Genomic DNA, 10261 nt, shown 5'->3' with positions numbered 1-10261 from the left:
AAGAACCCAGTTTACTTCAGAAATGATGCAAGAAGTGTACAAATTCATTAGTATTAGGCAGCTCTTTATCACGCCATACAATCCTAGGTTAAGTGGAACTTTGTGAGAGAGTTAATGGAATATTGAACAGCGCATTGAGAAAGATGTGTCAGGAGAGACCACATGACTCGGGCAGTTACCTTCAGGTAATATTATATGTTTATTTACAAGTCCCGCAAACAAGTACATGATTTTCACATTTTGAGTTTCTGTACAGAAGAATACAGAAGAGCAGTATAAGGTCCAATGCAGATATTGAAAGAACTGTGGACAGGAGAAGATTCAGAAGTGAGGAACACATACCAGTATGTGTTAGACCTAAGAAAACAACTAGAGGAAACCTGTTAACTCACTTAAGAGAGCTTTTATGTATCTCATGGCAGTCAGAAGCATTTATGTAATAAGAAAGTCAAGGATTGGGGTTTCAAGTTCGAACAGAATATCTTAGGTCTGCTACCCACAAACAACAACAAATTGATCCTGCAGTGGAAAGGACATTTTGAAGTGAAATGGTCAATAGAATAAACTGTAAAGTGGACGGGATGATCACGATCTACTACGGCAGTCTGTTGAAGAGGTGTTTCGAGAGAAAAGAAGACAGAACAGTTGCAACTATTGAGGTACAGATGGACATAACAGATGTGACTGTTATAGGTGCAGAATCTGAATACAGTGTATTTGCTATAGACAATGAAGACCTGCTACACCCTGAACTACTGGATGGAGATAAGATGTACAAGAACGTCATGGAGAACTAACTGGCAAACAGAAGAAAGAGCGACAGGATTTACTGTGCCACCAGTACACAGTAGTAAATTAGGAAAGATAGACCTCCGGTAACACAAGCTCGAGATAACGACAAGGTATACTATCAAGGTGAAACCCTGTTGGAGGTCCTATTATAAGAAAGACCAACAAAGAAACAGAATGTTGATGCAGTCTTAACGTGTGAACTGAGAGCAGTATTTGCTTATAAAGAAATATTGTAAATATATTTCTTGAAGAGAAGGTTATTGTTGGATATACAAGGCTGTTTAGTGTAACATTTATTATTTAGTGGTTTAATATTTAACGATTATTTAGTTTCGTAACAAGCGTGTTAAAGTTAATTATTCAAAAGGTGATAGTTATAACAAATTTCGTTACGTAACTCGGTAAGAGTCGTTAGTTGTGTTTGCAGTTCAGTTGTTGTAATTCGACGCCTCATTACTGGAATTTTCTGTGGTTTTCTCGCTGTCTTAAGTGGTTATTGTTACATCTCCTAGTTTGTAGAAAGTTCTACTTAACCGCAAGTTAAGTCAGTAAACGTTATATTAATGAAAATAAAGTTAGACTGCATGATTCATGGTTTAGTCGTAATGGAAGATATTTTAAAGTCAGTTTCACGGTTTAACAGGGATAAGTTTAAATAATGCGTCAAAGGGTTGTATAGAATAACTGAACCAGTCTGTGTGGAGGTTTGACAAGAAAAGAGAATTACTTAGATATTTAGATACAGCTCTGATTTTGTATTGTGTACATAATAATATTGTACATACGTTTGGCTTGTTTTGAACATATTGTTTTAAAACTAGTGACTGGGTGTTCGTTTATTGTTTGAACTTATCACCAACAAGTCAAAGACACCTACTGTAAAAGAATCCGGCCCCTACACACACACACACACACACACACATAGAAACCTGACACAGTTAACAACGCTGGAAGGGAAAAGTACGTGGCGAACTACTCGGCCTTCATCGAAACCTGATGAAGGTCGTTTGGCCGACTCGTTGACCACATAATTCTTTTTTCCTTCGAGCGTTGTTAACGATTTCTAAGAATATTCGAGAATCAAAAGGAGTGTAGATTTAAACCTGGTAAAGTTATTAACACACACGACCTGTTGAAATTATTGTCACACTTAACACGACCTGGTGAAGCTATTGTCACACTTAACACGACCTGGTGAAGCTATTGTCACACTTAACACGACCTGGTGAAGCTATTGTCACACTTAACACGACCTGGTGAAGCTATTGTCACACTTAACACGACCTGGTGAAGCTATTACCACACTTAACATGACCTGTCGAATCGAAACTCTCAACTGAAATAAAGGTCTGAGAACCAATCTTTGCTGACAATATAAACTAATTATTTTTTACAGATCCTCTACAAAATAACATGAAACCGAATACAATACCAGAGAATGTTAGGATTTACTTCATTAAAGTCAGTGAGTAATGTCAAATAGTGCTTACAGTGCCATAGGATCAATACCCAGTGCTGTACCTCATATGGAAATAAAACAAACTACACCAGACAAGATGGAGTTTTACTTCATTCTTGTAAAGAAGTTAATAACGTCAGACAGTTCTCACAATCTCACATTTCATATTTTTACTGCTGACTGCCGAAACCTTGCTATAAAACGTGAAAACCCAGAAGGCTAGTTTAATTAGTTCACCCGTGTTCAGTCCATAATTTTTTGAGAAAGACTCATAGCATCAACGAATAAATCAACCAGTTGGAGAACAGGTGCGATATTTCAGGGTACCTCTATTATAGTGGGTTATAAAGTAAAGGAAAAAAGGGTAAGTCTACTGTGGGAGTTATGATATAAAGGAGAAAAGGGTAAGTCTACTGTAGGGGTTATGCTTACTTCTTTTATGAAAAACATTTTACTAATCCCTTTGAAACAATTTTAGTTTATAGTAGCACAAAGTAAATGGTAAACCTAATGAGTACAGATTTGGATACAAATGGGTGATGCTCCGTCGTGAGTTTAGCGATGTCATCCACTATGTTAGACCCAACCGGTCGCACGTAACTTAAAAGCTGTTGTAGTCTCGCGGGGTGTTACTAGCACACCGGCTTGGCAGTTTGTTTGTACAAAAGAGACACTTACCTTTACAGCAGATGTAATAAAGTCAAGTTTTAAAAGCCAAAGTTTCGGTGGCTGTTGTACACTCTTTGTGGTCCGAACGTAAAAACTATATAACGCGTTTCTCTTTCTTTCACTTCCAGAAAACTTTGAAAATATTGCCTAAGGAACAGCTCTCTCTCTCGTGCTACTCCTGTGATTCTGGGTTAGGAGGTTACTGGTGGTCTAAAAATGGAAGAGTCACGCGCTCACGCTACTTGCAACAACTCGCATGATAACACTTGAAGACTTGCTTTAATGTAGGCATTCTCTGTGACGACATTGGACAATCCGCCAATAGTGGATGATGTGACGTCATTTACTTACCTGAAGGCTTCCATACAGAAAAAGGTAGAAGCGACAGTGATACTCATATAGTGTCGTTTTTGTGTTAATAATATTTTTATTTAAGATACACAAGTACATGTTGAAATCTACATGGTATTAATTTCAAATACACAAATTTCTAATTAAGTACCAAGTTTAATATGCACTAGCCGGGTTTTGTACCACGCGTATTCTTTACCATTACCTTGTCTAGGGTTTATTAAACTGAACAATGTTCATATAGTTCATCGCCTTAGTAGTCCACGAAGCTGTTTGGTGTTCTAACAAAGAAAAATCCTTGTAATGTAGGTGTTGTCATAGTTACGTACTTCACTTCTTCTTTATGGGTATTGGAGGGTTAGGTGTAAAAAGACCCCTTCTTCCTACTGGTTTGTTTGTTTTGAATTTCGCGCAAAGCTACATGAGGGCTGTCTGTGTTAGCTGTCCCTGATTTAGTAGTGTAAGACTAGAGGGAAGGCAACTAGTCATTGCCACCCACCCACAGCTGAAAGGGTGAGCATGTGTGGTGTGGCGGGGATTCGAACCCGCGATCCTCGGATTACGAGTCGAGTGCCTTAACTACCTGGCCATGCCGGACCTGTTACGTACTGGAAATGAATAATAATCTGAAACAATTTTCAAATATTTGTTGTCATAGCTACATAATAGAATCTGACAATAACATAAAACATGTTTCAGATTGCTTGTTTAGAATTAAGCACAAATCTACACAATGGACTCTCTATGCTCTGCCCACCACAGGTATCGAAACCTGATGTTTAGCAGTGTGAGTCCACAAACATGCCGCTGTTTCACTTGGTTAGAGCATAATTTCACATATTCGTTGTCGTAACTACACAATGGAAACGAACAATAATATAAAACAATTTTCCAATATTTGTTATCATAGTATCACAGTGCAGACATAGATAAAAAATTGTGTAAATTTTAAAAACACAGTTCTTTCTAATATTTAAGACAAAGACCATGTTCTAATAACAGCGATGAATGATATCTGACATAAGTTGAAAAGTTATATTCCATTTTTACTCGGACTCAGCAAATAGCCCGATGGCTATATATGGCACATACATACACCCTTTTTACTACAGCTTTATGTACTAAAATTAAACAATGAAACTTTTTTTTTTCAGATATTTTATTGTATACTTGAGGGATTTTACTCTACAAATAATTGGGGAAAAAATTCAACCTATGTTTTGCGTATACTATGCGCATACGTTATGTATTCACAAAAAAATGTTCTTTTTTGAAGTTTATTTAAAAATGTATTATTGTTTTAGTGACGTTACATTAAAAACCTGTAAGAGAGGCGAAAACTGAAAGGCTGAGAAAGATAAACCGTCTGGTAGGTGAGGTTTAACACCCACCAGTGGCACGGCGGCATGTCTGCGGAGTCACATGGCGGGCAGAGAACAAATAGTCCATTATTTAGCTTAATTTTAAATAAACAAACTGATGGATGTCCTTTATCTATTTTAAATTATGTCGAATAAGCTAAGTCTGATGTTCCTTTTACTATCAATCTAGAAAGTCAAAATTATCTTGACAAAAGGAAAAAGAAATTAGTTTTGCTTAATTAAAAAGGCTAGTATATGAACTGGAGTTTTTGGGTCTTGTTATATTATGTTAATGCGTTAGTATTTTTGTAACATGGTATTTTGTTGGGCGGTTTTTCTTGGATTATCCAGTAAAAAATTAATGCCAAGTCCACTTCACGTAACGGTAACGAACTAATTCATTACTTTCATAATGCTTCCACACACGTTGTAGGCCGAAGTTTCACAAATATAATTTTGAATTTAAAAACTTTTAAATTAAATGTAGGCTTAACTTAAAATACAGCATAAACTACGAGTTTTATTTAACTCTGATAGGGGACTGGCATGACTAGGTGGTTATGGCGCTTGGCTCATAATCCGAAGGTCTTGGGTTCGAATCCCCGTTACACCAAACATGTTTACCCTTTTATCTGTGGACACGTTATAATGTTAAGGTCAATCCTACTATTCGTTGGTAAAAGAGTAGCCCAAACGTGGGAAGTGGGTGGTGATGACTAGTTGCCTTCACTCTAGTCTTACACTGCTCTCTTCTAGCTTTGCGCGAAATTCAAAACAAACCATACAACGCAAGGGAAAATGTCTTCAAGATATCCACTCACAGAATAATAACCTTCATTGGATGTTGTAAAATAAAACTTCGGAACTCACAAAAGATTGGATGCTAAAAATAAACTAACATGTAAACCTATCACGGTTACCGACAGGTACAAATATACAAGTCCTGCTGAGAAACACTCAGGTTTTCAAGTACACAATCAGTATTTTGCAACTTAGCAGTGTATAGCTATTGTGCAACATGGAGGTACTTCTGAATCCACCCACGGTGTTTAGGGCGTAACTACCACCCACTAGGCTTCCACCCGGTTACAAAACATGGCATTCGGGATGACGAAAAACCCTCTTGAAGTAAAAATATATTCTCAAGACAGCTGGTGTGGGTATTAAAACTTTAATTAAAATAAAGTACAGAATAACGTTTGGACCTTATTAGGTCATCTTCAGGCTAACATCTTTGTTAACTTGAAGATAACCTAATAAGGTTGAAACGTTGTTTTGTACTTATATTTTAATTAAAGTTTCAATACCCATACCAACCGACTTGAGAATACAAAACTTTGCATTACACATTCCTTAATAACTGCTTTGAGAGAATGGTGTTTGTGTCACGCTGAATTGTCACAAACAAGTCTAAGAATGTTTCTCTGTTTTTTCGTCTTTTATTGGTTAACAAAACCAAGTTAAGAAATAAATAAAAACATCCAATTAAGTCACTTTGGATTTTGAAAACAAAAAGCATTTCAAAATTTTAAGACGAAAAATAAAAAGAGAAATCTCGGATGAATGTCAAACATCGTTTGTCCGAACCCTTGACCACATAGTTCTCCTTTGTTTTACATATTTCAATTGCTATCCCGTATTTATAGATTTTACCACGTTGTACCTGCAATTATCTCCTACTGGTGGTTTCAATATTAAGACAGAGACAAGGAAAAGTAAACTGTGATAGTTGTGTTGCTTGCTGTATAATTACGTCATCGACGTAAAGGATAGCTAACGATTGTTATAATTTTCTCATGACGCTATACAATATTGACTACTATAGCTAGCTATGTCTAAGCAACTGTTATTTTTTAATCAAAGCAAGTCAACTACTTAAATCAATATTTGAAATTAACTTAATAGTGTATGTGTGTTTTCTTACAGAAAAGCCACATCGGGCTATCTGCTGAGTCTACCGAGGGACTCAATAGTGAATATAGCTAATTAAATAATACTGCTCGTACGTTCTCGTAGAGGTCAAATTGTACTGTTTTACCATTAGTGTAACCTTACTATTAACGACGTTTTCGGCCGTAATTCCAATAATACCTAATACATAAAAAAACCTACAATGTGTGGATTAAAGCAAAATCGGTTTTTCATTTTTGGTTATCTCTTTGTTTTTAATTGTTCACAGGTTAACTTAATTTATTCAGTTTGGCTTGACAATAAAGCAAAGTTATTCTTGAAATTGTACCTTTGAACTGTACAAAAAATCGTTTCTTTAAATAACTCAAATAAAAATAAAACAACGCAGAGCTGGCTATTTTTCTAAGCATTCCATTTCAAATACTAACAGCTAACAAACGTAGTAGTGATAAAATTATAGTGTCTGCAGTTTCGGCTAGGTGTACTCTAACTACAGCTAACGTTGTTACGCTGTTTCTTTGAAAGTGCTGTTTATAGAAACTAGCCGAAGGAATGTTCTTGTAACGTTTCTATTTTTAAACAGTCACTTACAGTAGAAGCCACCAACTCTTTGGGCTTTCAGAAAAATGTAAGATCATTATCATTTGATTGACCATTTAGATGTCTAGGATTGGGGTCACATTTCTGACTGACACTATTCTGTTGACCTGAAGACTAAGTATGGAGGTCAAGGTAAATGGAAAGTGACAAGAAGATGGAGAAAGTCTCATTTTACCTGTTCAGGGTGAGAGAGGGTATTCCAACGTGTGTTATTTATTTGTTGAAATTCGTTATCGTGGGAGCTCTTTAGAGGACCTAAACCGCATCACAAGTAAGAGATAAAACTTAAAGAAACAAATTTTAGGCGACTGGTTAACTCTACATTAAACTGGGTTCGACGCTGCCAGATATTTAGAACCAATTGTTCTCAGTGTTGGGGGTCGTTTAAAAATAATAACAGTGTTTAGATATAGTTTTTTTAGAAGAATAAGAAATATTAAAAATGAAATAGTTAGACTCGCAAAATAACTGTTCATTAAAACACTACATTTACCCAAAGATATTGTTTTTTTGTATGTTTATTTAATTAAATTAAATGCGTAAATATGTATTATTACCATGATGTCTTAAAGCTTTATGCATCTAATAGGCGGTGAAACCAGATCTTCTATTCTTACAGGATTACAAGTTCGCCATCTGCTTCTGTGAAAAGTGTTCTCTGTACTTTTAGTTTGGGTTCTCTGTAATAGTTACGAACTAATCCGCATTCATCAGTGATGTAAGAGCAGCAAAACAAAAAACTGGTCGGTGTTATTATAATTAACTAGGCATCTTTTTCTAAGTTTATAAGCTCAAATTTAGAAACTCACTATTGTAATGACAAACCCTATTGGAAATTACAAGAGTTGCAGAAGTTTAAAGGTAACTTTGTATAGCGGGAGATAAAAGGTCTCATTTTACATGGCAAAAGACTGCAAAAGGTGGTTTCGGAGACAACACACTTTATGGCAAGGGGACGGCGTACTCAGGCTGAACCCTACGCTGGACTCGTCATTCAGTCTCAAGGGCAAATTGTTGCCCTCAGTGTTACCGAGTGTTGTACTGTTCAACTTCTAGGAATACTTGTCATCCTCTTTTATGTACTCATAAATATTCTATCTTCCTTTACTTTCCCAGCTACCATCTCATAGATTACTGTCTCATAGTTTCCTACCTACCTTCTCTTAGATTACCGTTTGATTGTTTTCTACCAACCTTCTCATAGGTTACTATCTTACGGTTTCTTACCTATCTTCTCATAGATCACTGTCTTATACTTTCCCGCCTACCTTCTCATAGATTACTGTCTTATAGTTTCACACCTACCTTCTCATAACTAACTGTCTATAGTTTTTTTTACCTACTTTCTCATAGACTACCATCTTATAGTTTCCTACTTACTTTCTCATAGATTATCGTCTGATAGTTTCCTACCAACTTTCTCATAGGTTACTATCTTATGGTTTCTAACGTACCTTCTCAAGGGTCCCTGTCTTATAGTGTCCTATCTACCTTGCCATAGATTACCGTTTATGGTTTCTTTCCTACCTATTCATAGATTATTATCTTATAGTTTGTTACATACCTTCTTATAGACTATCGTCTTATGATATCTTACCTACCTTCTCTTAGATTACCGTCTTATAGTTTCCTACTTACCTTTTCATAGATTACTGTCTTATAGTTCCCACCTACCTTCCTCATAGATTATTGTATTATAGTTTTCTTCTTACCTTCTTTTAGACTACCGTCTTATGATATCATACCTACCTTCTCTTAGACTACCGTCTTATAGTTTTCTACTACCTTCTCTCAGATTATTATAGTTTCTTACCTACCTTCTCTTGGATTACTTTATTATAGTTTCCTACGCATTTCTCATACATTACCGTTGTTCATTTTACTGTCTACTTTCCCTTAGACTGATCTGAAAGAACATTTCACCCATTACTTTATTTAAAACACGAATCCTCTTTGTTTACTTCCCATGAAACTACGAGTGTAGTGGTATGATAGAAAATTATCGTTATTGTGCACGAGATCCAATCTTGTATTAACATACAATGTGTAGTGTTATAATAGTATACTTAATTTTTCTTATTTTCGTCACTATTATCACAATGCAGCGATATTATACAACCTTCCCTTTGTTTATCATCGATTAAATCTGCTGTTTTACTGGTGTTATACACGGTTCCTAATAATGATTCATATTCACACTGTATATTAGTTATTAGTGATTCATATTCACACTGTATATTAGTTATTAGTGATTCCTATTCACACTGTATATTAGTTATAGTGATTCATATTCACACTGTATATTAGTTAATATTGTTTTCTCTTTACACTGTATATTAGTTAGTAGTGTTTCATATTCACACTGTATATTAGTTAGTAGTGTTTCATATTCACACTGTATATTAGTAGTGTTTCATATTCACACTGTATATTAGTAGTGTTTCATATTCACACTGTATATTAGTTATAGTGATTCATATTCACACTGTATATTAGTTAATATTGTTTTCTCTTTACACTGTATATTAGTTAGTAGTGTTTCATATTCACACTGTATATTAGTTAGTAGTGTTTCATATTCACACTGTATATTAGTTAGTAGTGTTTCATATTCACACTGTATATTAGTTAATATTGTTTTCTTTTTACACTGTATATTAGTTAGTAATGATTCTTATTCACACTATATTAGTTATTAGTGATTCATATTCACACTGTATATTAGTTAATAGTGTTTCATATTCACACTGTATATTATTTACTAGTGATTCATATTCACACTGTATATTAGTTAATAATGTTTCATATTCACACTTTATATTATTTAGTAGTGATTCATACTCACCCTGTATATTAGTTAGTAGTGTTTCATATTCACAATGTATATTAGTTATTAGGGATTCATATTCGCGCTGTATATTAGTTATTAATGACTTTTAGAGTCACGGCAATGCTGCTCCATTTTTCTAATTTGATCAGAGTTACTACCGTGACTCTGAAACTACAATATTACTCTATCTTTCTAACTTGGTTAGAGTTACTACCATGTCTCTAACACTACAATAATACTCCATCTTTTTAACTTGGTTAGAGTTACTACCGTGACTCTGAAACTACA

At 35.0% G+C, this 10261-nt stretch overlaps 1 protein-coding gene across 3 annotated transcripts in view; it reads right to left on the bottom strand.

Moving 5' to 3' along the window:
- LOC143240663 (phenoloxidase-activating factor 2-like) overlaps positions 1 to 3178 on the bottom strand; it is a 77411-nt gene extending 74233 nt beyond the window's left edge. For 2 of the 3 annotated variants that reach the window (XM_076483461.1, XM_076483462.1), the window contains exon 1: positions 2930 to 3170. The gene's annotated coding sequence lies outside the window, so the exon portion shown is untranslated. Of the gene's footprint in view, positions 1 to 2929 lie in introns of all 3 variants that reach the window. The other variant, XM_076483460.1, reaches the window with a different exon arrangement.
- Positions 3179 to 10261: the final 7083 nt, after the last annotated feature.

Source organism: Tachypleus tridentatus, chromosome 13 (assembly GCF_004210375.1).
Source record: "Tachypleus tridentatus isolate NWPU-2018 chromosome 13, ASM421037v1, whole genome shotgun sequence".
NCBI classification, from domain to species: Eukaryota; Metazoa; Arthropoda; class Merostomata; order Xiphosura; family Limulidae; genus Tachypleus; species Tachypleus tridentatus.
Note: the sequence above shows the minus strand (reverse complement) of the source record. Positions and strands in the feature narration are given on the sequence as shown.